The sequence below is a fragment of the Vitis riparia genome, chromosome 3 (genome assembly GCF_004353265.1).
Source record: "Vitis riparia cultivar Riparia Gloire de Montpellier isolate 1030 chromosome 3, EGFV_Vit.rip_1.0, whole genome shotgun sequence".
NCBI classification, from domain to species: domain Eukaryota; kingdom Viridiplantae; phylum Streptophyta; class Magnoliopsida; order Vitales; family Vitaceae; genus Vitis; species Vitis riparia.
The window spans coordinates 9,486,935-9,494,313 of NC_048433.1; the positions used below are offsets into that span (position 1 = coordinate 9,486,935).

Here is a 7,379-nt window from a genome sequence, read left to right on the forward strand (position 1 = left end):
AACTAACACCTGTGATTTATTGCTGAAGCAATTACAGAGAATAGGAAAGGATTGAACTTGATTATGAATCTCTCAGGATGGTGTCACATTTATATGCCTCTTCAAGCTCTTTCATATGGGATAGTACTAATAATGCATTTCTTGAATACACATTCTGTAGACAGATAGTTGTGCCTCTGAGTATCAAACAATTAGAATTTATCTGTTCTGTAATTATAAAAAAAATTTGAAGTTATATGATTGCCAATAACACAAGCTTCACATATTTGCATGTGCAAATATTTCATGTGTATCAATATGCACTGTCTTACTAAAATTAAATTAGACTTTCAGCATTTTTAGTACATACATAAATCAAGACTGTGTTGAGTATCCTAAGCGTCTTTAATGACTGGCAACAAACCTAGTTATCACCACATCAACAGTCCACTTCTGAATCTTAAATATCAGCTAAATAATCAATCGTACACCTCATCAAAAGAGAAAATAACCTCGTAATATAATTACAATATTGCACATGCAATGCACGTGGATAAATACTTGGATCGCAAGTCAAAACCCCTGTTTTAAGTAAAAACATGCTTGCCTCTAGAGGACCACCAAAATGCAAGGAACATTCAGCATAAGTGGTTGCCAGCTCCAGATTAATGGGCTTCATGTGTCTGATCTTTTTGTGAAGAGCCCGGTTAATGACAACTGCAAATGGCCCCTCCTGTGGGTGTCCGGTTCCAGATCTGAGAAGGAGAACAGTTCTTTCAAAGGAGCATACCCCATCAAGCTTCTTTGTGGCTATAAGGACACAGCCACTCTCGGGTACTGGACTAGGACGGGGCCATTTCAGGCCTACAGGAAGCACTATGCTCTTGGGGTGTTCCACCTTGGCTGTGAGCCTCACGATCTGCCTTTTCTGCCTGCCAAAATTTTGAAGTGCAAGTTTTCCCATTTACAGAGCATGAATTTCAAGACAAGATCGGTACCATCATGACTGATACTTCGAAATCTCTCAATCCTCAAAGATGAAATTAAATGCTATGCTCTCCACTGATAAGTGCATACCAGGTTTGTACCATTATCCTACATGACAGCATGCAGAATAGTTCTGTAATGTCCCCAAGGCAGGGTTGTTCATATGTGGCATAAGCAAGTAGAGATTCACCAGCAGGCTGGATCTAAACTGGTGTAGACTCATATTCAAGCTGGTGCTAAATTGGTGTAGCATCACAATCTGGCTCATTTCGCATTAGCAATCAACCAGAAACCAAAGAGGGACATAAGCATGAAAATATTCATGCTTGATGAGGATAGGATATAGACATGATATGATGAATGTGACCATGCTTCCATATGGTCATATGCTTGATGGGGGAAGATATGATCATATGCTTGATAGGTTCATGACATATAGGAGCCAGTACTTAATAGATACACCAACATTTCTATAAATTAAGCTCATAATCTTATTATCCACACCTTAAAACTCTGTACTAAACTTCAATTTTGCCAGGTTAGGAAAATCTGAACTTTCATGTGCGTGTGTTAATTTGTGCTGTTTGCGTCACTCTACTATCCATGCATGTAATGTCGCTAGTAGATACTGGATATTTATATATTGACTTATAATATAAGTCCTTATTCCATCAAAACTTTCCATCAAAATATATACTCCTTATTCCATCAAAACTTTCCTATCACCTTGAATTATTACTGACTTGAGCATCAGAGTTCTCTCTGCTTCACATATACTGTTCACATTGAACAAGTCAAATGTTTGGCTCCAAAATTCAGGGTCCAACAATTATGTTTATCAAAACTACAGCAAGAACCAACAAATTAAGAAGATCATAATATCCTTCACTGATAAAACATTCAATAGGCATGGTACCTAATGCTAACTTCCCACACAATCTCATAACATAATAGGTCCTACACAGTTCAAGCGGATGCATTACTAGATCATTAAATTGCCTAGCAACAGGTGAACGACCAGAGGTACATTCACATTAGAAGCTTGATGAAACATCTTAAACCAACATCAAAATCCTCAACTGAAAAGTCAGAATAAGATACAGACTGAGCCATTAATCAATTTGAAAATCCAGGAGAACTACGGGATTTAACACGTATGATTAAACTATCAATACAATAAAAGAAAAGGCTCAAATTTACACACTAATTCAAGTAGAAAGGTAATTTTCCATGTATATTGGGAACGAAACCTAGTTATCCCCACAGCAACAGTGCACTTCTGAATCTGAAATATTAGATAAATAATCAATCGTACTCCTCATAAAAAAAAAAAACCTTAAAGTTGTAATATAATTACAATATAGTATAGGCAATGCACGTGAATAAATACTTGGATCACAAGTCAATATGGTGAACGTAGGAAGCACCCTTGCTCCATAAAAATATATTAAGTATTTACAACTAAAGTCGGCCTCATCCTTATCAATTATAACTAGAGAACATTGTGAATCAATTCAGACAAAACATGGTACAGATACAAAAAGGACTGCCAATGGCCACAGGACTTTCAGTTTCCATGCGCTAAGGGGTTGATCGTACCTGAATCTCTTGCAAGCCTAAGGCTCCGCCAATGGATGTGGCTATCAAATCACTCCCACCCCTACCCAAGGTAGTAACTGCACCAGATTTCCAACCCTGGAATTACAAGAATATAAATCATATTCCTACAACTCGTGCGCATAAAATCCAGTTACTGGGAATTGAAACCATTAAACTTCATAGCAGGAACCTTTCCAAACAAACCAGTAACTATGGGAATTGCAGGACCATTAATCCAATCATTATATAACCTCTTTGCAACAGCTGGGTAAGTTGCTTCCGATATGTCTACATTTGTGAAGTCATCCGTGGTTATAAAGCCAATATCAAACACATCGTACTGCAATGAATTATGTAAAAGCATAATCAACTATTATTAGAATGGGTGTTAACCTCCTTCCAGCAAGCAAAATAAAGAATAAGCCTGCATGTAATGCATTGGAAGAAACATAGGTCCAGTATGAATGAAGTTGAAAGAAAAATCTATCATACCGAACAAAATTCGTAAACATAGATGACAAAGATGGCTTCTAAAACAAACTTAAAAATTCCAGCTTCACCTCTCATATAGCAATAATTACCTTGGCCAAATAGTATGCTGAATAGAAAGCAAGTTCTTCAACCTAGGCAATAGTTTCTCATATTGCATGGCTCTCATAGAACTACACACTTGCAAAGAGGTCATGGAGTAACCTCTTTAGCTCAACCAATATTTCATATACCACTGTATTTTTTTAAGTTGTTGATAAATTAATCTAAAACCACCTAACAGAAGAGGGGGCACAACCCAAATATATCGGAAGTATGCAATGGGTGCCCAAAGTAAAAATGGTAAACCAAAAAAAACCAATTATGATGTATCTATAGAGTTTTTAGAGAGCTCTGGTATTGGGCATGCCTAAATTTACAAACAAAAAGCGAAATATGAACAGTTATATTATAAAGTCTGAGTGATGATGAGAATGTCGTATGATCACATCCTTTTCTCCAGCAGCCACGATTTTGAAGTGTAACATTGCTCCTATTTTCGTCATGGTGTCTTCATGGTTGTCAACAATTATGTTTTCTAATTGTCGCCTGCAATTAAGAAGAATAATAATAATAATCGTGAGAATAAAAAGAAGGGAAAAGAAGGTGACATGAAGCTAAGAAGTAGTTTTATCTAAAACAAACAAAATATAGTAGATCATAATAGTGCAACCTAAAACTGATTTGAGCATCACAATAGCATAGAGGGTTCCACCTTCTGATTATGGATTGCTGCCACCACCAGCCCCACTCTCAGGCAAGTAAGGTGACATCAATGACCTTCCCTGTTCCAAGTGGCCTTTATTAATCACACTTAGCCTTGCTGATGCACTTAACATAGGCCAATTTGTGGCTATGCTCAACCTTTCTTGTAAGACAAAAGACAATAAGCATGAACAATAAAATTAATGGAGCATCATGGAATAAAAGACAAAGGGATGGTTAGAAGTTCAAAAAATCCCACCATATTATCCTGACAAATGTTTCCACTATTGTCCCAGTGTGCATTATTGCGTTAGCATAAATTGGTGCATAGTGGCAAACACTATTAACAAACAAATAAAGCAAACCGTGATTATATACAGACATGTTGTCTTTCCTTTCTCTTTGACATTATCTTTTATATTTAGTAGTTCATAAATTGCAACTAACAAAAGTGGCACAACCCTCATACGTCACATTCGACATGCCTTCATGACCTCTCTATCATTGTTTGCCACATTCGTGACCAAGGTAACAACCAGCCTCAATCAATATAAATGCATCTTGTCCTGTACAAGACACACCAAAATCATGGGCTGGTTTGAAAAAACTTCAAAAAAACCAAACACTAAAGTATTGGTTGTGCTTACCTCCGCAATTGAATGTGCTAGTATGGCCCCATTCCAATGTTGCATGTACTTGATTGCGAACATGCCACAATCATATCTACACCACCAATTGAATTACACCAATCATATGCATACATCAAGCATAAAATACAAATACATCACTACCACATAGTTGATGATACATAAAAGTATAACAAATAGAAGTGGGAAGCAAATATAAGCATACCTCTCTTTCAAATACCCCTCCCTTTTTCCGACTTTGCTCATGCCATTGACAATTTTCATCCATAAGAAATAACCTATACTACAAAACACGAATAGATAAAAAATGTCATTGCTTATCATTTTCAGCTATAAATGAATATAGTTGTTTAAAATTCAAAGTAAAAAAACTTAGAATTCAAAATATAAATATTTATAGAAAATTTCTATTTCCATCTCATGATTAATCAGCTCCTAATATCTCCTCCTTAACATCCTGAAATGGTTATATTAACTTCTGAAGCACTACAATATTTTTCATATTAAAGTGAATGTAAAATCATAAAGATAGTTGTTTAGGTGAATAATTAAAGCATAACCAACTTGGATAATTTCTAATTTCATAATTATTATTGCCATTTGGACTAATACTTTTTAAACATAAGAGCAAGCTAATAGAAAAAAATAAAATAAAACAACACATTTTATATAGTCCTAAAAGAAATCCATAATGAACTTTAAGAATTCAAAAGGGGTTGAAAATTAAAGTAAACAAATATGGAAGAAGTTGGGTATTATGGCTATATATATAAAAAAAAATAAAAAATGGATCCCTCTAGAAGGCCAAACAAAACATTTTTCAGTAGGCATCGAATCCCACAAAATAGGTAATATCATATACACTTCTTCAAGAGTCTCATTTATTTATTCCCTTATACCTTATCTCATTTATTTATACCCTTATTCAATATACTAAATCTCCTCATATACATTCGATGGTTCAAATTTCAAATTCTGAAATTCAATAATTGATTTTGGCACCTTGGAATTTTGCAAAAATAAATTCTTTATTTTCTAAAAAAGAATATATATATTATAAGGTATATTTATTTTACACCCTTCAAAACACGAGAGCCATACTTGACAAATTAGTAGGAGAGTCCATTATTCAAAACTACCTCATTGCAATGAGAAATCAAACTATTGATTTCCTGACATATATAATCCAAAGGAAGGTATATCATTCATAAAAATTAAATCACAACATCAAAAGATGTTGAAGCCAACAGCATACCTCCAGACGAAGGAGCCATTAATGTTACTGAAGTTCGTGTTCAAAAGAGCTTCCAAAGTGCTTGAGGAATGTTTTGATCCCACTCTCAGCCAACACTCAAAGAATAAATCTAATCATGAAACATTAAAGCCAATCATAAAAGAGTCCAACTCAACTTATAGAGCCTTCATCCCATGGAAACAAAATATAATGGATTAGTATTACATACGATAAACATTAGTTTTTGTATATGATAAAAAAATCAGGAAAAAAGAAAAAGAAAAAGAAAGAAAAGAAAACACACTAGGACAAACAAGCAAACCAGAAGGTTAATAGTTGAGATATGATGAACTTTTCCTTGAAATCATCGCTTGCTCACACATCACACCGTCCCATTTACCACACGGTTGAAAAGATGGCAACAAGGAAATCAGAAGAGGAGAAAATAGAATGGATCCACAGATAGTGATTCTCTTTGGGCGTTTAATTTTTTCACTGCATCATGACTAACTGGAAGAAGATAGGGCCAATTTCTTTTTCCTTGAGAAATTCATTTGGTTTTACTAAGAGTGGAGGAAACACGTGAGAAAGGAAAAAAAAAAGTGTACAAGAAGATGCATCGTCTGAAGGTTACCTCATAATCCAGAGTCTTGCAACTTCCAACAAAAAAGAGAGATGAAAGGTTTCTTTGAATCTCCTCTTGTTCAACGGGAAGAGTGAAGGAGATGCAAGGGTAAAGAGTCACATTAATGGACATACAGACTTTTTCACAGTTGACGGTAGTGAATTTGAAACAGCTTTATTGGAAAGTGTTAGTCTTCCAAACAAGCAAATAATTTATTGGGACTTTAAACGTTGATGGGATGACTCATGGGTCAGTGGCATGTACATTTACTACTGTCTGGAAATGACAACAGCCTGTAAGTCTTTGACCAAAAAGTGGTTCCTCTATTAGATTTTAGGACTTACGTGAATTTGATTTAAAATTGCCCTGGATAATATTAGTTAGCCTTTGTGAATTTGGCCTGAAATGTTAGTTGTTGAAGTTATTTTTAGGGGTTTTTTTTTTATGAATTTGGTTTTAAATTAAAGTGATAATTTTATTAGTAAGACATTAGAAGTCATTTGAAGAAAGCAAAGGAGGAAAAAGTACAATACCATATGTATATATAGTTTATCTGAAAAATCATTTCCTCCTAATTGAATAAGCAAAGAAAAATAAATTTATCATAACCCAAATATCATAGAATTATCACACTTGTTCCACTATGATATTGCTCCAAACCTTTTCCATGTGGGCATTTAGATTTTATTGGTTTTTGTTATGGTCTCACTATTTTGTAGCATTCACATTTAGATTTTATAGTTTTTTTGTTCTGTTAAAGTATTTTGATTTTACGAATGTACTGGGTCATATCGAAAAATATCAATGGAATAATAATTAGTCAAATATTAAACAATTTATAAAAAGCAATATAAGAAGTAATAATACATATATTATAATTGAGATATGAAGAAATTGATATATGAATAATATAATTTATGATATTTTATAATATTAATAGGTGATATTTGAAAATATATTTAATACTAAAATCATAATTTCTTGATTTTAAAAATAACTTTAATACTAAAATAATAATTTATCTATCTATCTATCTATATATATATATATAGTTATTATATTTGTATTTAATTCA

At 33.8% G+C, this 7,379-nt stretch overlaps 1 long non-coding RNA gene across 10 annotated transcripts; it reads right to left on the reverse strand.

Annotated features, from left to right (window-relative positions):
- Positions 1 to 288: 288 nt before the first annotated feature.
- LOC117910168 lies at positions 289 to 6,426 on the reverse strand. Of its 10 annotated transcripts, none has more exons than XR_004650575.1 (7): positions 6,314 to 6,426; positions 5,701 to 5,809; positions 4,651 to 4,728; positions 4,446 to 4,521; positions 3,809 to 4,364; positions 2,566 to 3,642; positions 289 to 1,074 (listed from the first exon to the last, which is right to left on the reverse strand). It is a non-coding gene; the product is annotated as an uncharacterized LOC117910168 (long non-coding RNA). The 10 variants fall into 10 exon arrangements; XR_004650567.1 differs by having other exon boundaries at positions 289 to 2,251; XR_004650578.1 differs by having other exon boundaries at positions 351 to 2,905; positions 3,147 to 3,642.
- Between the last annotated feature and the right edge of the window lie 953 nt (positions 6,427 to 7,379).